Source organism: Periplaneta americana, chromosome 17, assembly GCF_040183065.1.
Source record: "Periplaneta americana isolate PAMFEO1 chromosome 17, P.americana_PAMFEO1_priV1, whole genome shotgun sequence".
In the NCBI taxonomy this organism is placed as follows: domain Eukaryota; kingdom Metazoa; phylum Arthropoda; class Insecta; order Blattodea; family Blattidae; genus Periplaneta; species Periplaneta americana.
The window spans coordinates 128,178,861-128,203,638 of NC_091133.1; the positions used below are offsets into that span (position 1 = coordinate 128,178,861).

General features: G+C 43.0%; 1 long non-coding RNA gene across 1 annotated transcript in view; it reads left to right on the top strand.

Moving 5' to 3' along the window:
- Nucleotides 1–24,383, top strand: part of LOC138693430 (uncharacterized) — a 38,190-nt gene extending 13,807 nt beyond the window's left edge. Inside the window, exon 5 of the long non-coding RNA XR_011330308.1 lies at nucleotides 24,133–24,383. This is a non-coding gene — a long non-coding RNA (uncharacterized lncRNA). The remainder of the gene's footprint in view (nucleotides 1–24,132) is intronic.
- The last annotated feature ends 395 nt before the right edge of the window (nucleotides 24,384–24,778 follow it).

The window sequence follows — 24,778 nt, forward strand, 5'->3', positions numbered from 1 at the left end:
GTGTAATGAACTCTCAGGTAAGCAACTCACTGTGCGTGCTTCAAAAGTACAGTTTGCGTATATGAATTGCATACATACAATAATCATACATTTTGTACTTATCTAATTGATGCGATGTCGACGGAATTTTGCAGTCTGTGCGCCAGACAATTTAAATGCACCATGTTGGAATACCGCTCTTTAAGTTGTTTTGCTGCCTTAATAATATATGGAGCTGCATCAGTGACACAAAGAAGTACATTATTATATTTAATCCTTTCCGCCCATAAAAGGCGCACAGCCTTATAAAAAAAACTTGGACAATAGTTGCATGGTTTACCTTTTCCAGTTTCTCTTAGCACAAATTTCTTCCCTACACAGTTCTCGGAAAGTATACTGACCACCACATTTCCCACATATTTACCACTGACGTCTGTAGACTCATCAACTGAAACCCATATACTTTCTGATTGTTCACGCTTTCTCGAATTTTGGCAATCGTATTCTGGTACGAAATTGGTAAATATTCTTTACGTATTGTTGCTTCTAGAATATATTGATTTGTGTATTTTACCAGAAATGATCTAAAGTGGGGATTGTCCAAAGTTATGAATGGAATGTTTGTGTGTACCTGATTACATAAAACTATATTGAATTTTGACCCACTATTTGAACTCGATTGGTTTTTGTTTGAATTGCGTTCAACATTTTCCTTGTGTGTTTTACTATTACAGTGTCTTTCAAAATAGTACTTCTTAGTTCGTAATAATCTGAAATTACACACGGCACATACGACACTTTCTCCTTCTGTAAGAGTCTAAGTATATCGCGTCCGAATTGTTCCACTAAATTATTTAGTATTGCACTTCATGAACGAGTTGTTTTAGGCATTGTAATATGCGTCATTTCACACACGCAACTCTTCAATATGACAGCTAAACACACTCTGAATGTTTCGGGTTCGATGCACGGAACAGTATGGCGAAAGGCGAGAGAGACTTACGTCATACTCTATACCCATCTGCATAGTCAATGCAATCGCCGTATTAGGGCCCGCACTCCCGCGGTCTATAGATAAGCATTGGTGGCTTAATAAAAGTGTTACACATTAAATTCTAGAAAGAAGATTGAGGAAGATTTGAAAGAGGGACAAGCAGGTTTTAGACCTGGAAGGGAAACTCAAGATCAAATGTTTGCTTTGAGAAATATTATTGATAAGTGGATTGGGCATGGAAAATCAGCATACTTGGCTTTTTTTTAGATCTATAGGGAGCTTTCGACTCAGTACCACGAGAAGAGATCTGGAAAGCATTACATAAAGAGAATGTTCCATTAAAACTTGTAAGAACAGTTAAATCAATTTCCAGAAAACAGAGGGGATAATGGGACTTAGGCCCACTTGTACGATTGCGGAATAAATTTTGGAATAGCTTAACTATAGAATAAAGGGAGTAGCCTGCCGTGTTGTATGACATTCGTTTATTTCAAGGTTATCTATTCCATAATTAGCTAAATTGGAACAGAGGAGATTGGCAGTACTTTAGATGGTGTTTTATTTATGAAGTGCATTCACAATACCAGTATTTTTTTTTAAATATTACTGACACATTACTATTTTGGGACAAGGTAGAGTATCCACCGGCCACTGAACAATATTGCACACTTTTATCACTGTGAATGTGGCGCTATAAACTAATTTTCAATACTTTTATCACAGCCACAACATATTTCAATTCTTATTGTAGTACTATATATATATGGAGTTATCGCTACATTAACACATTTAATATGTCACAAAACATACACTGAACGAACTAAATGTAATTATTTTGAAAGTAGCCGTATTTTATTCCTGGCATTACGATCCATTTCCACTAGATGGCTACCGAAACTAGTAACAGGGTTAGCAATACATGCAAACGAAATGATACTAAACGTGAGGAATGTTACTATGGGTGTGTAATATTATGTGACAAGTTACCTTACAGTCGAGCCGTTCTTATTTCCGGCGTGGCCACGCCTTTCGACTTTTGGCGCGAAGAAGGTAGGCAATAGCGGTGTTGCTAAATCTCTTTCGAGCCAATAGTGAACGGACACAGTTCTAATAGCTGGTTGTCGAACAATCAGTCAGTATTGTTGTTAGTGCTGTGTTATCGCTGAGTTTTCAGCATCACAATGCTGCAGAAGAGTCGGAAGACCATCAATTCGCAAAGAAGAGAAATGATTATTAGCGTTAGAGATTATTTCGAAAATGAACGTAAAATAAGAGTAGTTTATTGCCTTTAATGCAAGTGGTGCAAAGAACAGCTGATGCGTGTGATGTGAACAAGTTCACGGTTTCTCAAATAACGACAGAGAAGTACGGACAATGCGGCAAAGAAGAAAATAAACTGAGAACTATGGCGGCAGCAGGTACTAACAATGATTGTAGCGATCTAGGCGTAGCACCTCTAAATTGAACAATACCATTGGGCAAGGTTCTTCGTGTAATTTTTTTATGTAGCAATGACTTATCATGACAAAATTTTTAATACTAACATATTAATACGTAATTTACAGGTTGTGTGGTTTTAGTTATTCATTCACATAAAAAATGTTTATTTATTATATTTTACAGCTTTCTCCCATTTTAGTAATTTCTAATATTGTTTCTGTATTTACGAAAATCGTTACTTCAAATGGTCGGAAAAACCAATTATAGCACAACATGGTAAGTCTTCTGTGTCCTGGGATGCTAGGATCAACAATAACAATAATATATAATATTATGTATTCATATATCACTAATTATTTATCATAGGAAATAATTTTTCGTTCGATGTTTAAGACTAGACATGTGCTAAAACTTCGTTAAGAGTACAAGGGTAGACTTGACAACGCAGTAACATCCACCGTGAGCGGGAAGCGGTATGTCGTCTGCATAACCTTGACGACAACCACTGCCAGTGAAGCAGCGTGTCAGCTGACCAGAAGCTGTCGTGTGATTTGCTGCCGGAAATAAGAACGGCTCGACTGTAGATTAGGTGTATTATATGACAGGTTAGGTTATATTAGGTGTGTAGTATTATTACTATGTTGGGGACACTGAAACCCACTGTTACATTAATGAAATATATTCTTCATTGACGCATGACGATTTTCGTATATGGGTTATTTGCAGAATTTGTATAACAAATAACGTCCATCAATTCATACCCTTCCCGTTATTGCATTTATAACGATAGAGTTATAAATTCCTAACAGTGGGTAGTTTGAATACTAATGTAGTAAAACTCATGTGAAATATTTCATGGGAATAAAATAAAATTCTCATAGTAACACATAAAATGCCATGTCCATACTAGTTAAGTATTTAAAATGGAGCATGATTATGTTCAAATGATTTCTACTAATCAATACTATAAGTCCAAAGCATTTTTATTTATCAAGTTCCTATAGTGGCTGGGTCATAAGTAACCTTCACTCTATTTTGTGTACGGATTTTATTATCTATACTAATAATAAATCTGTAGCCGAAATTTTTCTGGTAATTTTCGATTTTCCAAAAATAATTGGTCCTAACATATATAATTAACTGCCCTGAAACCGAAAATCGCTTTTTTGAAATTTTTGTTTGTATGTCTGTCTGTCTGTCTGTCTGTCTGTCTGGATGTTTGTTACCTTTTCACGCGATAATGGCTGAACCGATTTATATGAAAATTGGAATATAAATTAAGTTCGTTGTAACATAGAATTTAGGCTATATTGCTTTCAAAATATTTTATTTAAAAGGGGGGTTATAAGGGGGCTTGAATTAAATAAATCGAAATATCTCCCTTATTATTAATTTTCATAAAAAATATTACATGACAAAAGTTTCTTTAAAAATAATTTCCGATAAGTTTTATTCCATGAAAAATTTTGATAGGACTGATATTTAATGAGATAAATGAGTTTCAAAATTACAATAACAACGCCATCTAAGGCTGTGTAAAGAAATAAAAAACAAGTGACTTCGTCTATAAGGGGCCTTGGACAACAACAATCGAAAGCTATGAAATATACGGTAGCCTACAGAGAATGTTTCTGTGTTTGTATGAAGTAATATCGGAAGCTAAATTAACCGATTTGTATAATTAACTATTAATTCACCATTGGAAAGTGTAGTTTCTCTAGATGGACATAATGCTATAATGTTATTACAATGACTTCTGAGTGAATCGAGGCCAGGTAAGATTAAAATAGCTTCTTATGCACAGAAAACTTGATAGGCATTCGTTTCCTGTATTTCCTAAAATAATTTTTATGACCAAATGAGTGGTCTCTGGATCAAAATGATCGCATTTCAATTTTTTTAATACAATTTAAATTAAGTAACATATTAAACGATTTATCCTTCTATCAAACACGAATGTTCCCTGGATCAAATGTCCTATTTTAATTATGTAATTACTTTATATTTATTTCTAACAGGTGCAGCGGAGCGCACGGGTATGGCTAGTAAATAAATAAATGGAAATGAATTGGAAATCAAAACTATAAGATAGAATATGCACTTAAGCTAGTTGAGTTAATGGATGGTTATAAGAACGTGCTAGAAAAAAAACTGACGTCATGACATTTATCGAAGGGAAAGAGCATATGAGTCTAAAGTTAGGTAATGTGCTCAGACTAGTGCCTACAGAAATACAGAATGTAATACTGATATTATAATATTATAGTACTGTCTTATGAATTTGCTTAAAATTTAATTTTATTTATTAAAAAAATTATCATTCCTTTACAATGATGATAATGTGAACTATTTTTAGGCACCTGTCTGTCATGTGTTTCAAATCATTTATTCTAGTAGACAACGCTTAAAACTTCCTTTTTCAGTCTGACTCTTGCCAGAAATTCTTTATTGTTGTACTCATTTCATAGATAAGGTCTGTTACACCTTATTTTATTTTGTTTGTGTGGATATCACATGAAAATTTTATTGGGGGATTTCAACGCTAAAGTAGGACGGGAGGATATTTTTAGACCAACTATTGGAAAAGAGAGCCTACACGTAACTAGTAGTGACAATGGAGTTAGATTAGTCAACTCTGCCACATCGAAAAATTTAATTGTCAAAAGTACAACATTCCCCCATAAGGATATATATAAATATACTTGGACTTCTCCAGATGGATTGACACACAACCAAATAGATAACATCTTGATAGATAAACGGAGACACACTAGTATAGTAGACATTCGAACTTTCAGGGGTGCAGACTGTAATTCTGACCATTATTTGGTAATTGGAGAATTAAGAGAAATATGCACTATCACCTTTACTTTTTAACTTCGCTTTAGAATATGCCATTAGGAAAGTTCAGAATAACAGGCAGGGTTAGGAATTGAACGGGTTACATCAGCTTCTTGTCTTTGCGGATGACGTGAATATGTTAGGAGAAAATCCACAAACGATTAGGGAAAACACGTAAATTTTACTTGAAGCAAGTAAAGCGATCAGTTTGGAAGTAAATCCCGAAAAGACAAAGTATATGATTATGTCTCGTGACCAGAATATTGTACGAAATGGAAATATAAAAATTGGAGATTTATCCTTCGAAGGGGTGGAAAAATTCAAATATCTTGGAGCAACAGTTACAAATATAAATAACACTCGGGAGGAAATTAAACGCAGAATAAATATGGGAAATGCCTGTTATTATTCGGTTGAGAAGCTTTTATCATCTAGTCTGCTGTCAAAAAATCTGAAAGTTAGAACTTATAAAACAGTTATGTTACCGGTTGTTCTGTATGGTTGTGAAACTTGGACTCTCACTCTGAGAGAGGAACATAGGTTAAGGGTATTTGAGAATAAGGTGCTTAGGAAAATATTTGGGGCTAAGAGGGATGAAGTTACAGGAGAATGGAGGAAGTTACACAACACAGAGCTGCACGCATTGTATTCCTCACCTGACATAATTAGGAACATTAAATCCAGACGTTTGCGATGGGCAGGGCATGTAGCGAATCCAGAAATGCATATAGAGTGTTAGTTGGGAGACCGGAGGGAAAAAGACATTTGGGAAGGCCGAGACGTAGATGGGAGGATAATATTAAAATGGATTTGAGGGAGGTGGGATATGATGATACAGACTGGATTAATCTTGCACAGGATAGGGACCGATGGCGGACTTATGTGAGGGCGGCAATGAACCTTCGGGTTCCTTAAAAGCCATTTGTAAGTAAGTAAGTTCTCAAAAATAATACATTATTATAGCATAATTCATCAACACTATCAGAAAGATTCATAACTAATGTTGCTGCCATTTTATAATTTATTTTCTAGACTCTAGATAATAATTTAACAGCGACTGAAAGCATGGAATAGCTTATTCAGAAGATATCCTCCACCAATCCACTATTCCGAGTTCGTACAACACATTATTTTCTAGTATAATCACAGTTTATAACCATGGAATTAATTTTAACAGGACTTTATTCTGTTTTTGTACAACTGGGCCTTAAAGATAAGACATAGAATCAGTTACAATGGAAAAAGGAGTTTAACAAGGGATAGCTTTAAGCCCTTTCCTATTTATAATATTTACGGATGAAGTAATAAAGACCTGTAAAGCTAGAACAAAGAGATCTGTAGTTGGGATGCGAAACCTAAGCCTTGTATATTGCCAAGCTCTAGTTTATGCTGATATAGTACAGTGTTGCCATATTTAGTGATAAGTCGCTAAATCTAGGGAATTTTGAATCAGTAAAAATTTTGTAAAATTCGATTAGCGACTTTTCTGCTGATTTTTATATTCTTCCACTTTCTCCTTTCTTTTAAGTTAAAATATTCAACTGAAGTCATGCACTTCTTAGTTTTAGAAGAGGCATGGGTGCATGACTGAGTCGTCAAATGATTCATACGTGAAAGCCCTGATCTCACATATTTGTGATCAGGGTGAAAGATGCTGATTGAATGATTCTCACGGGTTAGGTCTCTCTCTCAATGCTACTGCTCCAACACCCATAAACGGTGGCAACTTTGATTGGCACGTGACGAGTCGTGAGCTCCAGCTAATTATTGGTTCTTCCTCGCAACGCAGAGATTTTCCACTCCGAGGCAATTGAGTTTTGGAATTTTGTGCCGACAGTTCGTGTGAAGCAAATGAGACTGTAGTTTTTGCTGGTTTTAATATATTTTAATAATTTAGATTTAAAAATTGTTAGGTTTCACAAAAAAAAAAAAAAATTGTGGTCAAACGCTTGGGTGAAAATTTCCACACTTACAATTTGCCAGAAAGTGTACGCCTAGTGTCAATGATTGGATCAAGTATAGTGTATTCACAATCAGCTGTTCCTACAACTTCCACCTCAACATCACAGCTGTCAACAATACAACCAGACTCCGCAGAAGAGGGTGACGACGACGAAATTATATTTTTCTCCGCATATGTATCTTTTTTCTTATTTTTATTTAGTGATATTTATTATTAATTTTTAGCGACATTTCTGGGGATTTTTTAACAAACTTTGGAGAGATTTAGCTAGTTTTTGTTGAAACGTTAGTGAGATTGTAAGGCAATATGTTGGCAATGGTTGGCCTCTGAGTCGCTTCGTTTTCCTTGTGTAAAAAAAAGTCTGTTTTGGAAGGTCAAAATGACCATTTCTTGAAATTTTGCCAGCCTCTTCCGTCCAAACGAATGGGGATAAAGAGTTGCCCTTTATACTGAAGATAGAGTTCGACGACCTGTATTCGACGGCTTTGTTGTTACTTCACGCACTGCGGAGTTATGGCGGCTAGAATGTTGGCGGAAAGGTGGTTCTTCCCATTTTTTTCTCGAAAATCAGTTTGTGTCCGCGATTGCCATTTTGATGCTATCGTATAAGAAGGAAGTCAAGGGGGAATACGGGGCCGCATCCCGTTCCTCGTTATGGCCATTATTTCCGGAATTAGAGACTGAAATATTTTAGGTACCCAAAAATTGAGGTTAGAAAAAAGTGCGACGGATTTCCCGGATATTAGCGGTGATTACTAGAGAACCTGTGGGGATGCTACAGTTAAAAGGGCGGGCCTCTGAATCGCTTCGTTTTCCTTGTGTAAAAAAAAGTCTGTTCTGGAAGGTCAAAGTGCCCATTTTTTTAAATTTTGCCGGCCTCTCCCGTTCAAACGAACCGGGATAGAGAGTTGTCCTTTATACTGAAGATAGAGTTCGACGAGCTGTATACAACGCACTCATCGGCTTTGTTGTTACTACACGCACTGCGGAGTTATGGCGGCTAGAATGTCGGCGGAATGGTGGTTCCCTTCCCCTTTTTTTCTCGAAAATCAGTTTGTGTTCGCGATTGCCATTTTGATGCTATCGTGTAAGAAGGAAGTCAAGGGGGAATACGGGGCCGCATCCCGTTCCTAGTTATGGCCATTATTTCCGGAATTAGAGAGTGAAATATTTTAGGTACCCAAAAATTGAGGTTAGAAAAAAGTGCGACGGATTTGCCGGATATTAGCGGTGATTGCTAGAGAACCTGCGGGGATGCTACAGTTAAAAGGGCGGGCCTCTGAGTCGCTTCGTTTTCCTTGTGTAAAAAAAAGTCTGTTTTGGAAGGTCAAAATAACCATTTTTTTTTAATTTTGACGGCCTCTCCCGTCCAAACGAACGGGGATAGAGAGTTGTCCTTTATGCTGAAGATAGAGTTAGGCGAGCTGTATTCAACGCACTCATCGGCTTTGTTGTTACTACACGCACTGCGGAGTTATGGCGGCTAGAATGTCGGCGGAATGGTGGTTTAAAACCCTTCCCCTTTTTTTTTTCTCGAAAATCAGTTTCTGTTCGCGATTGCCGTTTTGATGCTATCGTGTAAGAAGGAAGTCAAGGGGGAATACGGGGCCGCATCCCGTTCCTCGTTATGGCCATTATTTCCGGAATTAGAGACTGAAATATTTTAGGTACCCAAAAATTGAGGTTACAAAAAAGTGCGACGGATTTGCCGGATATTAGCGGTGATTACTAGAGAACCTGCGGGGATACTACAGTTAAAAGGGTGGGACTCTGAGTCGCTTCGTTTTCCTTGTGTAAAAAAAAACTCTGTTTTGGAAGGTCAAAATGACCATTTTTTTTTAATTTTGCCGGCCTCTCCCGTCCAAACGAACAGGGATGGAGAGTTGTCCTTTATACTGAAGATAGAGTTCGACGAGCTGTATTCAACACACTCATCGGCTTTGTTGTTACTACATGCACTGCGGAGTTATGGCGGCTAGAATGTCGGCGGAATGTTTCCCCTTTTTTTCTCAAAAATCAGTTTGTGTTCGCGATTGCCATTTTGATCCTATCGTGTAAGAAGGAAGTCAAGGGGGAATACAGGGCCGCATCCCGTTCCTAGTTATGGCCATTATTTCCGGAATTAGAGAGTGAAATATTTTAAGTACCCAAAAATTGAAGTTAGAATAAAGTGCGACCGATTTTCCGGATATTAGCGGTGATTACTAGAGGACCTGCGGGGATGCTACATTTAAAAGGGCGGGACTCTAAGTCGCTTCGTTTTCCCTGTGTAAAAAAAACTTCTTTTGGAAGGTCAAAATGACCATTTTTTTAAATTCTGCCGGCCTCTCCCGTCCAAACGAACGGGGATAGAGAGTTGTCCTTTATACTGACGATACATTTCGACGAGCTGTATTCAACGCACTCATAGGCTTCGTTGTTACTACACGCACTGCGGAGTTATGGCGGCTAAAATATCGGCGGAATGGTGGTTTTTCTCGAAAATCAGTTTGTGTTCGCGATTGCCGTTTTGATGCTATCGTGTAAGAAGGAAGTCAAGGGGGAATACGGGGCCGCATCCCGTTCCTCGTTATGGCCATTATTTCCGGAATTAGAGAGTGAAATATTATAGATACCCAAAAATTGAGGTTAGATAAAAGTGCGACGGATTTTCCGGATATTAACGGTGATTACTAGAGGACCTGCGGGGATGCTACATTTAAAAGGGCGGGACTCTGAGTCGCTTCGTTTTCCCTGTGTAAAAAAAAGTTGTTTTGGAAGGTCAAAATGACCATTTTTTGAAATTTTGCCGGCCTCTCCCGTCCAAACGAACGGGGATAGAGAGTTGTCCTTTATACTGACGATACATTTCGACGAGCTGTATTCAACGCACTCATAGGCTTTGTTGTTACTACACGCACTGCGGAGTTATGGCGGCCAGAATGTCGGCGGAATGGTTTTTTGTCGAAAATCAGTTTGTGTTCGGGATTGCCATTTTGATGCTATCGTGTAAGAAGGAAGTCAAGGGGGAATACGGGGCCGCATCCCGTTCCTCGTTATGGCCATTATTTCCGGAATTAGAGAGTGAAATATTTTAGGTACCCAAAAATTGAGGTCAGAAAAAAGTGCGACGGATTTGCCGGATCTTAGCGGTGATTACTAGACAACCTGCGGGGATGCTATAGTTAAAAGGGCGGCCCTCTGAGTCGCTTCGTTTTCCTTGTGTAAAAAAAAGTCTGTTTTGGAATGTGAAAATGACCACTTTTTGAAATTTTGCCGGCCTCTCCCGTCCAAACGAACGGGGATAGAGAATTGTCCTTTATACTGAAGATAGAGTTCGACGAGCTGTATTCAACACACTCATCGGCTTTGTTGTTACTACACGCACTGCGGAGTTATGGCGGCTAGAATGTCGGCGGAATGGTGGTTTTTCTCGAAAATCAGTTTGTGTTCGCGATTGCCGTTTTGATGCTATCGTGTAAGAAGGAAGTCAAGGGAGAATACGGGGCCGCATCCCGTTCCTCGTTATGGCCATTATTTCCGGAATTAGAGAGTCAAATATTTTAGGTACCCAAAAATTGAGGTTAGGAAAAAGTGCGACGGATTTGCCGGATATTAGCGGTGATTACTAGAGAACCTGCGGGGATGCTACAGTTAAAAGGGCGGGCCTCTGTGTCGCTTCGTTTTCCCTGTGTAAAAAAAGTCTGTTTTGGAAGGTCAAAATGACCATTTTTTCCAATTTTGCCCGCCTCTCCCGTCCAAACGAACGGGGACACAGAATTGTCCTTTATGCTGAAGATAGAGTTCGACGAGCTGTATTCAACACACTCATCGGCTTTGTTGTTACTACACGCACTGCGGAGTTATGGCGGCTAGAATGTCGGCGGAATGGTGGATTTTTTCGAAAATCAGTTTGTGTTCGCGATTGCCATTTTGATGCTATCGTGTAAGAAGGAAGTCAAGGGGGAATACGGGGCCGCATCCCGTTCCTAGTTATGGCCATTATTTCCGGAATTAGAGACTGAAAAATTTTAGGTACCCAAAAATTGAGGTTAGAAAAAAGTGCGACGGATTTGCCGGATATTAGCGGTGATTGCTAGAGAACCTGCGGGGATGCTACAGTTAAAAGGGCGGGCCTCTGAGTCGCTTCGTTTTCCTTGTGTAAAAAAAAGTCTGATTTGGAAGGTCAAAATGACCATATTTTTTAATTTTGCCCGCCTCTCCCGTCCAAACGAACGGGGATAGAGAGTTGTCCTTTATACTGAAGATAGAGTTAGACGAGCTGTATTCAACGCACTCTTCGGCTTTGTTGTTACTACACGCACTGCGGAGTTATGGCGGCTAGAATGTCGGCGGAATGGTGGTTTAAACCCTTCCCCTTTTTTTCTCGAAAATCAGTTTGTGTTCGCGATTGCCGTTTTGATGCTATCGTGTAAGAAGGAAGTCAAGGGGGAATACGGGGCCGCATCCCGTTCCTCGTTATGGCCATTATTTCCGAAATTAGAGAGTGAAATATTTTAGGTACCCAAAAATTGAGGTTAGAAAAAAGTGCGACGGATTTGCCGGATATTAGCGGTGATTACTAGAGAACCTGCGGGGATGCTACAGTTAAAAGGCCGGGGCTCTGAGTCGCTTCGTTTTCCTTGTGTAAAAAAAAGTCAGTTTTGGAAGGTCAAAATGAACATAATTTTTAATTATGCCGGCCTCTCCCGTCCAAACGAACGGGGATAGAGAGTTGTCCTTTATACTGAAGATAGAGTTAGACGAGCTGTATTCAACGCACTCATCGGCTTTGTTGTTACTACAGGCACTGCGGAGTTATGGCGGCTAGAATGTCGGCGGAATGGTGGTTTAAAACCCTTCCCCTTTTTTTTTTCTCGAAAATCAGTTTCTGTTCGCGATTGCCGTTTTGATGCTATCGTGTAAGAAGGAAGTCAAGGGGGAATACGGGGCCGCATCCCGTTCCTCGTTATGGCCATTATTTCCGAAATTAGAGACTGAAATATTTTAGGTTAGAAAAAAGTGCGACGGATTTGCCGGATATTAGCGGTGATTACTAGAGAACCTGCGGGGATGCTACAGTTAAAAGGCCGGGTCTCTGAGTCGCTTCGTTTTCCTTGTGTAAAAAAAGGTCTATTTTGGAAGGTCAAAATAACCATTTTTTGAAATTTTGCCGGCCTCTGCCGTCCAAAAGAACGGGTATAGAGAATTGTCCTTTATACTGAAGATAGAGTTCGACGAGCTATTCAACACACTCATCGGCTTTGTTGTTACTACACGCACTGCGGAGTTATGGCGTCTAGAATGTCGGAGGAATGGTGCTTTTTCTCGAAAATCAGTTTGTGTTCGCGATTGACATTTTGATGCTATCGTGTAAGAAGGAAGTCAAGGGGGAATACGGGGCCGCATCCCGTTCCTAGTTATGGCCATTATTTCCGGAATTAGAGAGTGAAATGTTTTAGGTACCCAAAAATTGAGGTTAGAAAAAAGTGCGACGGATTTTCCGGATATTAGCGGTGATTACTAGAGGACCTGCGGGGATGCTACATTTAAAAGCGCGGGACTCTGAGTCGCTTCGTTTTCCCTGTGTAAAAAAAAGTTGTTTTGGAAGGTCAAAATGACCATTTTTTTAAAGTTTGCCGGCCTCTCCCGTCCAAACGAACGGGGATAGAGAGTTGTCCTTTATACTGACGATTCATTTCGACGAGCTGTATTCAACGCACTCATAGGCTTTGTTGTTACTACACGCACTGCAGAGTTATGGCGGCTAGAATGTCGGCGGAATGGTTTTTTATCGAAAATCAGTTTGTGTTCGGGATTGCCATTTTGATGCTATCGTGTAAGAAGGAAGTCAAGGGGGAATACGGGGCCGCATCCCGTTCCTCGTTATGGCCATTACTTCCGGAATTAGAGAGTGAAGTATTTTAGGTACCCAAAACTTGAGGTTAGAAAAAAGTGCGACGGATTTGCCGGTTATTAGCGGTGATTACTAGATAACCTGCGGGGATGCTACAGTTAAAAGGGCGGGCGTCTGAGTCGCTTCGTTTTCCTTGCATCGTACTCTTTTTTTTTAAATATTCGAAATTCAGTTTTAAGTTACAGAAAAATTACATTATCGAACCTTGTACTGAAACCTGTTTGAAAAATATTTATTCTCAATTCATTCTAGTTACTCTTAACTCGCTCTCATGTTAATCCTAAACACTTGCAAGTCACTCCCAAAACACTCCTAAGTCACTTTCCATTCACTGTCGAGTCGATCTTAAGTCACACCTAAGTCTCTCCCGATTCACTCTTAAGTTACTCCCAATCACTCTGGGTTCCCTCTTAAGTCACTCAAAATTCATTCTCGATTTGCACGCGAGTCACTCTAGATATACTCCATAGTCAATCTCGATTAACTCCGAAGTTAGTGCCTCGTCACTCCCAAATCTTTATGCCACTCTCAAGTGAACCTTAAAACACTCCCAAATCATACTCGAGTCATTCTTAATATACTGTGACAAGTCTTCCGGGTCCAGGACACCGAGTTCCGGGTTCAGGAATCAGGTTACGGATGGACACCCAAACTCCGGGTTCCGGTTCCCAAACTCCGGGTTCCGTTTCCCAAACTCCGGGTCCCGGTTCCCAAATTGCTGGTTCCGGAACTCAAACTCCGGGATCCGGTTCCCAAAGCCCAAGTTCCAAACTCCGGGCTCCGGCTCCAAAACTACGAGTCCCAATCTCCGTATCCCAAACTCAGGGTCCCGTGTCTCAAAGTTCGGGTTACGGGCCCGAAACTCAGGGTTCCGGTCCCAAACTCCGGGTTCCGGTTTCCAAACTCGTATGTAATCCATCGATAATTGGATTACGTATGTAATCCACACAGATTTGGATTACGTATGTAATCCATCCATAATTCGATGACACATGTAATCCACACAAATTTGGATTACGTATGTAATCCATCTATAATTGGATTACGTATGTAATCCATCCATAATTGTATGACACATGTAATCCACACAGATATGGATTACGTATGTAATCCATCTATAAATGGATTACGTTTGTAATCTATCTATAATTGGATTGCACATGTAATCCTTCCATAATTGGATTACACATGTAATCCACTCAGATTTGGATTATGTATGTAATCCATCCATAATTGAATCACATATGTAATCCACACAGATTTGGATTACATACGTATTCCATTCCCAACCTCCGGGGTTCCGGGTGCCAAACTCCTGGTTCCGGGCCCAAAATTCCGTGTTCCGCGTCCAAAACTCCGGGTTCCTGGTCAAAAACTCAGCGTTCCGTGTCAAAAACTCTTGGCTCCGTGTCCAAAACTCCGAGTTTCTGCTCCAATACTCAGGGTTCCGTGACCAAAACTCCGGGTTCCGGGTCCAAAACTCCGAGTTCCGCGTCACAATTTCCGGGGGATTCCGGGTGCCAAACTCCGTGTTCCGTGTCCAAAATTCCGGGTTCCGAGCCCAAAACTCCGGTTTCCGAGTCCAAAACTCCGGGTTCCGTGTCCAAAACTCCGGGTTCCAGTGCTAAACTCCGGTTTGGGAGTCCCAAACTCCGGGTTACGTATCCATAATTCCGAATTCCGGTTCCAAAACTCCGGGTTCCGGTACCAAACTCCGGGTTTAAAATTCCGGGTTCCGGTCACAAACTCCGGTTTCCGCGTCCAATATTCCGGGTTCCGGGTCCCAAAATTCAGGGTTTTGGCTTCAAAACACTGGGTTCCGGTTCTCAATCTCCGGGTTCCAGTCCTAATTTCCGGTTTCCGGGTCCCAAACTCCGGGTTCCGGGTCCATAATTCCGGATTCCGGGTGAAAACTGGTTCCGGCCCGTAACTCCGGGATCCGCGTCCAATACTCCGGGTTCCGCGTCTGGAACTTCGGGTTCCGGTTCCCAAACTTCCGGGTTCCTACTTCAAAACTCCGGATTCCCAGTCCCAAACTCCGGGTTCCGGTCAAAATGTCCGGGTTCCATGTGAAAAACTCCGGGCTCCGGGTCCAAAACTCCGGGATACTGGTCCCAACCTCCGGGGTTCCGGGTGACAAACTCCGGGATCCGGATTCAAAACTCCGGGTTCCGAATCCCAAACTCCGGTTCCCGGTCCCAAACTCCGGGCTCCGGGTCCAAAACTCAGGGTTCCAGTCCTAAACTCAGGTCCCAAACTCCGGTTTCCGGGTCCCAAACTCCGGGTTACAGGTATCAAACTGCGGGTCCCCAACTCCGGGTTCCGGGTCCAAAACTCCGGCTTCCGTGTCCCAAACTCCGGTTCCGGGTCGAAAACTACGGGATCCGGGTCTCAAGCTCCGGGTCCCGGGTCCAAAACTCCGGGTTCCGGGTTGAAAGCTCCGGGTTCCGGGTCGCAATATCCGGGTTCCACTTATCAAAACTCCAGGTTTCGTGTCCAAAACTTCGGGTCCCCAACTCCGGGTTCTAAACTCCGGGTTCCGTGTAAAATACTCCGCGTTCCAGTCCTAAACTCCGGGTAGAGGTTCCAAAACTCCGGTTTCAGTGTCCCTAACTCCGGGTAGGGGTTCCAAAACTCCGGTTTCCGATTCCTAATCTCAGGGTTTCTCTTCCCAAACTCCGAGTTCTGGTCACCAAAGTCCAGGTACCAAAATCCGGCTTCTGGTTCCCAAACTCCGTGTCCCAAGTTGCTGGTTCCGGAACCCAAACTCCGGGATCCGGTTCCCAAACTCCGGTTCCGGTTCCCAAAGTCCAAGTTCCAAACTCCGGGCTCCGGCTCCAAAACTACGAGTCCCAATCTCCGTATCCCAAACTCAGGGTCCCGGGTCCCAAAGTTCGGGTTACGGGCCCGAAACTCAGGGTTCCGGTCCCAAACTCCGTGTTCCGGTTTCCAAACTCGTATGTAATCCATCCATAATTGGATTACGTATGTAATCCACACATATTTGGATTACGTATGTAATCCATCCATAATTGGATGACTCATGTAATCCACACAGGTTTGGATTACATATGTAATCCATCTATAATTGGATTACGCATGTAATCCATCTATAATTGGATTACACATGTAATCCTTCCATAATTGGATTACACATGTAATCCACTCAGATTTGGATTATGTATGTAATCCATCCATAATTGAATCAAATATGTAATCCACACAGATTTGGATTACATACGTAGTCCATTCCCAACCTTCGGGGTTCCGGGTGCCAAACTCCAGATTCCGGGTGCCAAAGTCCGGGTTCCGAGCCCAAAATTCCGGGTACCGCGTGCAAAACACGGGCCTGGGTCCAAAACTACGGGTTCCGGGTCAAAAACTGCGTGGTTCCGTGTCCAAAACTCTGGGCTCCGGGTCCAAAACTCCGAGTTTCTGGCCCAATACTCCGGGTTCCGGGTCCAAAACTTCGAGTTCCGAGTTTCAATTTCCGGGCGTTCCGGGTGCCAAACTCCGGGTTCCAGGTCTGTAACGCCGGGTCCCAAACTCCGGGTTCCGTGTCCAAAACTCCGGGTTCCAGCCCTAAACTCCGGTTTCCGGGTCCCAAACTCCGGGTGACGGGTCTATAATTCCGCCTTCTGGTTCCACAACTCCGGGTTCCGGTACCAAACTCCAGGTTTCGCGTACAATACTCCGGGTTCCTGGTCAAAAATTCCGGGTTCCGTGTTCAAAATTCCGGGTACCGGTCTCAAACTCCGGTTTCCCCGTCTTATACTCCGGGTTCCGTGTCCCAAAATTCCGGGTTCCGGTTCTCAATCTCCGGGTTCCAGTCCTAAACTCCATTTTCCGGGTCCCAAATTCGGAGTTCCAGACAATAATTTCGGATTCCTAGTGCAAAACTCCGGGTTCCGGTTGCAAACTCCAGGATCCGCATCCGATACTCCGGGTTCCGGGTTCCCAAACTTCCGTGTCCCTACTACAGAACTCCGGATTCCCGGTTCCGGTCCAAAACTCCGGGTTCCATGTCAAAAATTCCGGGCTCCGGGTCCAAAAACTCCTGGTTCCGGGTCCCAACCTCCGGGGCTCCGGGTGCCAAACTCCGGTTTCCGGGTTAAAAACTCCAGTTTCCTGGTCCCAAACTCCGGGATCCGGGTCCAAAACTCCGGGTTCCAGTCGTAAACTCAGGGCCCCAAACTCCGGCTTCCGGGTCCCAATCTCCGGGTTACAGGTGTCAAACTCCGGGTTCGCAACTCCGGGTTCCGGGTCCAAAACTCAGGGTTCCGGGTCCAAAACTCCGGCTTCCGTGTCCCAAACTCTGGTTCCGGTTCGAAAACTACGGGTTCTGGGTCTCAAGCTTCAGGTTACCGGTCCAAAACTCCGGGTTCCGGTTCCCAAACTGCGGGTTCCGGGTTTAAAGCTCCGGGTTCCGGGTCCCAATCTCCGGGTTCCGGGTATCAAAACTCCCGGTTCCGTGTCCAAAACTTCGGGTTCCCAACTCCGGGTTCCGGGTACAAAACTCCGGGTTCCAGTCCTAAACTCCGGTTTCCGCGTCCCAAACTCCGGTTTCCGGGTCCCAGTTCCCAAACTCGTTTTCCTTGTGTAAAAAAAGTCTGTTTTGGAAGGTCAAAATGACCATTTTTTTGAAATTTTGCCGGTCTCTCCCGTCCAAACGAACGGGGGTAGAGAGTTGTCCTTTATACAGAAGATAGAGTTCGACGAGCTGTATTCATCGCACTCATCGACTTTGTTGTTACTACACGCACTGCGGAGTTATGGCGGCTAGAATGTCGGCGGAGTGGTGGTTTAAACACTTCCCCTTTGTTTTCCTTGTGTAAAAAAATCTGCTTTGGAAGGTCAAAATGACCATTTTTTGAAATTTTGCCGGCCTCTCCCGTCCAAACGAACGGGGATAGAGAGTTGTCCTTTATACTGAAGATAGAGTTCGACGAGCTGTATTCAACGCACTCATCGGCTTTGTTGTTACTACACGCACTGCGGAGTTATGGCGGCTAGAATGTCGGCGGAATGGTGGTTTAAACCCTTCCCTCTTTTTTCTCGAAAATCAGTTTGTGTTCGCGATTGCCATTTTGATGCTATCGTGTAAGAAGGAAGTCAAGGGGAAATACGGGGCAGCATCCCGTTCCTAGTTATGGCCATTATTTCCGGAATTAAAGACTGAAATATTTTACGTACCCAAAAATTGAGGTTAGCAAAAAGTGCGACAGATTTGCCGGATATTAGCGATGATTACTAGAGAACCTTCGGGGATGCTACAGTTATAAGGGCGGGCCTCTGAGTCGCTTCGTTTTCCTTGTGTAAAAAAAAGCCTGTTTTGGAAGGTCAAAATGACCATTTTTTTTTTTTTACTTTTGCCGGCCTCTCCCGTCCAAACGAACGGGGATAGATAGTCGTCCTTTATACTGAAGATAGAGTTTCGACGAGCTGTATTCAACGCACTCATCGGATTTGTTGTTACTACACGCACTGCGGAGTTATGGCGGCTAGAATGCCGGCGGAATGGTGGTTTAAACCCTTCCCCTTTTTTTCTCGAAAATCAGTTTCTGTTCGCGATTGCCGTTTTGATGCTATCGTGTAAGAAGGAAGTCAAGGGGGAATACGGGGCCGCATCCCGTTCCTCGTTATGGCCATTATTTCCGGAATTAGAGACTGAAATATTTTAGGTACCCAAAAATTGAGGTTAGAAAAAAGTGCGACGGATTTGCCGGTTATTAGCGGTGATTACTAGAGAACCTGCGGGGATGCTACAGTTAAAAGGGCGAGCCTCTGAGTCGCTTCGTTTTCCTTGCATCTTACTGTCTTGTTTTAAAATATTCGAAATTCAGTTTTAAGTTAGAGAAAAATTACATTATCGAACCTTGTTTGAAACAGAGTAATTCATATTAGATTTTGTTGACAAATAATATAACAAAATACAGTACTGAAACCTGTTTGAAAAATATTTATTCTCAATTCATTCTAGTTACTCTTAACTCGCTCTCATGTTAATCCTAAACACTTGCAAGTCACTCCCAAAACACTCCTAAGTCACTTTCCATTCACTGTCGAGTCGATCTTAAGTCACACCTAAGTCTCTCCCGATTCACTCATAAGTTACTCCCAATCACCCTGGGTTCCCTCTTAAGTCACTCAAAAGTCATTCTCGATTTGCACACGAGTCACTCTAGATATACTCCATAGTCAATCTCGATTCACTCCGAAGTCAGTGCCTAGTCACTCCCAAATGTTTATGCCACTTTCAAGTCAACCTTAAAACACTCCCAAATCATACTCGAGTCATTCTTAATATACCGTGACAAGTCTTCCGGGTCCAGGACACCGAGTTCCTGAATCAGGTTACGGATGGACACCCAAACTCCGGGTCCGGTTCCCAAACTCCGGGTTCCGTTTGCCAAGCTCCGGGTTCCGGTTCCCAAACTCCGGGTCCCAAACTGCTGGTTCCGGAACCCAAATTCCGGGCTCCGGTTCCCAAAATCCGAGTCTGTTCCCAAACTCCGGGTTCTGGTTCCAAAGTACGGATTCCGGTTCCCAAACTCCGTGTACCTGATCCCGAATCGCGGGTTCCGGATCCCATACTCCCGGTTCCGCTTTCCAAACTCCGGGTTACAAAGTCCGGGATCCGGCTCCGGGTCCAAAATTACGGGTCCCAATCTCCGTATCCCAAACTCCTGGATCCGGGCCCTAAACTGCGGGTTCGGGGCCCCAAACTTCGGGTTTCGAGTCCCAAACTCCGATTTTCGAGTCCCAAACTCAGGGTTCCGGTCCCCAAACTCCGGGTAGTGGTTCCAAAACTCCGGGTTCAGGGTCCCTAACTTCGGATAGGGGTTCCAAGACTCCGGATTCCGGTTCGCAAACTCCGGCTCCAAAACTCCGGATTCCGATTCCCAAACTCAGGGTTACGCTTCCCAAACTCCGAGTTCTGGTTACCAAACTCCGTGTCCCAAGCTGCTGGTTCCGGAACCCAAACTCCGTGTCCCAAGCTGCTGGTTCCGGAACCCAAACTCCGGGATCCGGTTCCCAAACTCCAGTTCCGGTTCCCAAAGTCCAAGTTCCAAACTCCGGGCTCCGGCTTCAAAACTACGATTCCCAATCTCCGTATCCCAAACTCAGGGTCCCGGGTCCCAAAGTTCGGTTTACATCCCCGAAAATCAGGGTTCCGGTCCCAAACTCCGTGTTCCGGTTACCAAACTCGTATGTAATCCATCCATAATTGGATTACGTATGTAATCCACACAGATTTGGATTACGTATGTAATCCATCCATAATTGGATGACACATGTAATCCACACAGATTTGGATTACGTATGTAATCCATCTATAATTGGATTACGTTTGTAATCTATCTATAATTGGATTGCACATGTAATCCTTCCATATTTGGATTACACATGTAATCCACTCAGATTTGGATTATGTATGTAATCCATCCATAATTGAATCACATATGTAATCCACACAGATTTGGATTACATACGTATTCCATTCCCAACCCCCGGTGTTCCGGGTGCCAAACTCCGGGTTCCGGGCCCAAAATTCCGGCTTCCGGGTCAAAAACTCCGGGTTCCGGGTCAAAAACTCCGCGTTCCGTGTCAAAAACTCTGGGCTCCGGGTCCAAAACCCCGAGTTTCTGCTCCAATACTCAGGGTTCCGTGCCCAAAACTCCGGTTTCCGGGTCCAAAACTCCGAGTTCCGCGTCACAATTTTCGGGGATTCCGAATGCCAAACTCCGGGTTCCGGGTCTATAACTCCGGGTCCAAACTCCGTGTTCCGTGTCCAAAATTCCGGGTTACGGGCCCAAAACTCCGGTTTCCTTGTCCAAAACTCCGGGTTCCAATCCTAAACTCCGGTTTGGGAGTCCCAAACTCCGGGTTACGTATCCATAATTCCGCCTTCCGGTTCCACAACTCGGGGTTCCGGTACCAAACTCCGGGTTCAAAATTCCGGGTTCCGGTCACAAACTCCGGTTTCCGCGTGCAATACTCCGGGTTCCGGATCCCAAAATTCAGGGTTCCGAGTTCAAAACACTGGGTTCCGGTTCTCAATCTCCGGGTTCCAGTCCGAATTTCCGGTTTGCGAGTCCCAAACTCCTGGTTCCGGGTCCATAATTCCGGATTACGAGTGAAAACTCCGTGTTCCGGCCCGAATCTCCGGGATCCGCGTCCAATACTCCGGGTTCCGCGTCTGGAACTCCGGGTTCCGGTTCCCAAACTTCCGGGTTCCTACTTCAAACCTCCGGGTTCCGGTCCAAATGTCCGGGTTCCATGTGAAAAACTCCGGGCTCCGGGTCCAAAACTCCGGGTTACGGTTCCCAACCTCCGGGGTTCCGGGTGACAAACTCCGGGTTCCGGATTCAAAACTCCGAGTTCCGAGTCCCAAACGCAGGTTCCGGGTCCCAAACACCGGGCTCCGGGTCCAAAACTCAGGGTTCCATTCCTAAACTCAGGTCCCAAACTCCGGTTTCCGGGTCCTCAACTCCGGGTTACAGGTATCAAACTGCGGGTCCCCAACTCCGGGTTCCGGGTCCAAAACTCCGGCTTCCGTGTCCCAAACTCTGGTTCCGGGTCGAAAACTACGGGATCCGGGTCTCAAGCTCCGGGTTCCGTGTCCAAAACTCCGGGTTCCGGGTTTAAAGCTCCGGGTTCCGGGTCCCAATGTCCGGGTTCCGCTTATCAAAACTCCAGGTTTCGTGTCCAAAACTTCGGGTCCCCAACTCCGTGTTCTAAACTCCGGGTTCCAGGCCTAAACTCCGGGTAGTGGTTCCAAAACTCCGGGTTCAGCGTCCGTAACTCCGGGTAGGGGTTCCAAATCTCCGGATTCCGATTCCCAAACTCAGGGTTAAGCTTCCCAAACTCCGATTTCTGGTTACCATAGTCCAGGTACCAAAATCCGGCTTCTGGTTCCCAAACTCCGTGTCCCAAGTTGCTGGTTGCGGAACCCAAACTCCGGGATCCAGTTCCCAAACTCCGGTTCCCAAAGTCCAAGTTCCAAACTCCGGGCTCCAGCTCCAAAACTACGAGTCCCAATCTCCGTATCCCAAACTCAGGGTCCCGGGTCGCAAAGTTCGGGTTACGGGCCCGAAACTCAGGGTTCCGGTCCCAAACTCCGTGTTCCGGTTTCCAAACTCGTATGTAATCCATCCATAATTGGATTACGTATGTAATCCACACAGATTTGGATTACGTATGTAATCCACACAGATTTGGATTACGTATGTAATCCATCCATAATTGGATGACACATGTAATCCACACAGATTTGGATTACGTATGTAATCCATCTATAATTGGATTACGTATGTAATCCATCTATAATTGGATTACGTATGTAATCCATCTATAATTGGATTACGTATGTAATCCATCTATAATTGGATTACGTATGTAATCCATCTATAATTGGATTACGTATGTAATCCATCTATAATTGGATTACACATGTAATCCTTCCATAATTGGATTACACATGTAATCCACTCAGATTTGGATTATGTATGTAATCCATCCATAATTGAATCACATATGTAATCCACACAGATTTGGATTACATACGTATTCCATTCCCAACCTCCGGGGTTCCGGGTGCCAAACTCCGGGTTCCGGGCCAAAAATTCCGGGTTCCGCGTTCAAAACTCAGGCCTGGGTCCAAAACTACGGGTTCCGGGTCAAAAACTCCGTGGTTCCGTGTCCAAAGCTCTGGGCTCCGGGTCCAAAACTCCGAGTTTCTGGTCCAATACTCCGGGTTCCGGGCCCAAAACTCCGGGTTCCGGGTCCAAAAACTCCGTGGTTCCGTGTCCAAAGCTCTGGGCTCCGGGTCCAAAACTCCGAGTTTCTGGTCCAAGAAGTGTAAGAAGTAAGTTGTGGGGTAATACAGGGCCGCATCCCGTTCTTCGGTATGGCCATTATTTCCGGAAATAAGAGCCATATCGCGGAACGGGATGTATTATTCTATTCCCCCTTGACTTACTTCGGACGCGATACCATGAAGATGGGGAGCTCGAACACAAACTGATTATCGAGAAAAAATACTAAGACTTTTAAACTTCTATTGCGCCTACATTCTTGCCGTCATATCTCCGCCGTATGTGTAGTGCGAAGAAAGCAGATAAATGCGGCGAATAGGTCTTGACGAGCTCTATCTGTAGTATAGATGTCAACTCTCTGTCCCTAGGCATATGGACGGAAGGGACCGTGATATTTAAAAAAAGTTGTCATTTTGGCTTTCAAAAAATAGAATTTTCTCTACACGAGTAGAACGAAGGGGCTCAGAGTCCCGCCCTTTTCACTGTAGCATCCCCGCATATTCACATAATATTCACGAATAAAACGAGCAAATCCATTGCACTTTTTCGTAGTCTCGTGCTCTTCGGTTGTGCATTTTTTTATCCCTTGCAGAGAGATAATTCTTCTTGACACTGATTGTTGTTTGCCATTAGGTATACATCGACTTTAGAAATGTGAGAATTCTTCAAAATTTTGGCACTTAGTGCTTTTTGTATCATCTGGAATCTCCTTTTTTGTATTTTTTAAAAAATATATAAATTTTACTCATTATCGAAATAGTCTCGTAATTATTTGGACATTTTTTGTAGTAATAATCGCATTGTACTTTGGATACCTTATACCATCTGCAGTGTCTGTTTCTCGTATTTCACATTTTCTGACATTTATTATCCTTGCAACGGACAAAATGTAGATTTGAAATTGGGCAAAAGACTTCACTGAAATACCAAGTCCAAATTCAAAATTGTGGCCATGTTGCAAACTGAAATTATTATAATTTTAAATTGAATGTAGTTACTGATTTCCATGATTATATTGATTTAATTATTCTGATGTGGGAAATGTTTTTAATGTTTGATTTTTCAGTTATGAATATTTTTCCTTTGGCATTCTTCATTTGCTTTGTCTTTTTTATGTATTTCATAATGTCTTTTTGATGCATTGTTGATATGAAACATAAAGATATTAGAGCTATAACATTGCTTTTCGTTATGTTTGCAGGCTGATTCCTCGGGTAGATGGCAGTATGTCGATGGAGTGCCTGACAGTGATGTTTCCTTCATGTCGCAGACTGGTGTGGTCATATTGGCAGCACTGTCCTCGTAACATGCAACAGCCGGACACTTAAAGAGTTGCGATGTGAGGAGAAGGCAAGGATGAAAGAGTGGTTTTAGTTAAATAATACAAGTTTAGTTCATGAAATGTATTAAACAGCTTAATTGCAGTATAAATACGTGTGTGTGTGTGTGTGTGTGTGTGTGATATGTATAAAGGAATAGAGGAGAAATAATTCTTAACAATAAGAGACATACTGTAAACTGCATAAAAGCTAATTTCATTGTCAATGATTTTCAGTACCCAACATGTTACAACTGTTAATAGGAGGCTCACAGTATAAAATGTTGACGTCATTAGGCCTAGTATTTCGTAAAGAGCAGGTGTTGAAGAAATAGATGATGGAGATGCAATGTGAAATGACTAACCTTCAGTGTAGTGAGTATAACATTACATGAGTGGTGTTATAAGTTTATTAAGCAATGTAGAAACAGGATATATTCATGAAGTCTATTTTAACAAAGGAATGTTTGCAATTGAGGCTAACTACACATGTGTATGACTAGATTTCAGTCTGGTGTGAACAGGGCGC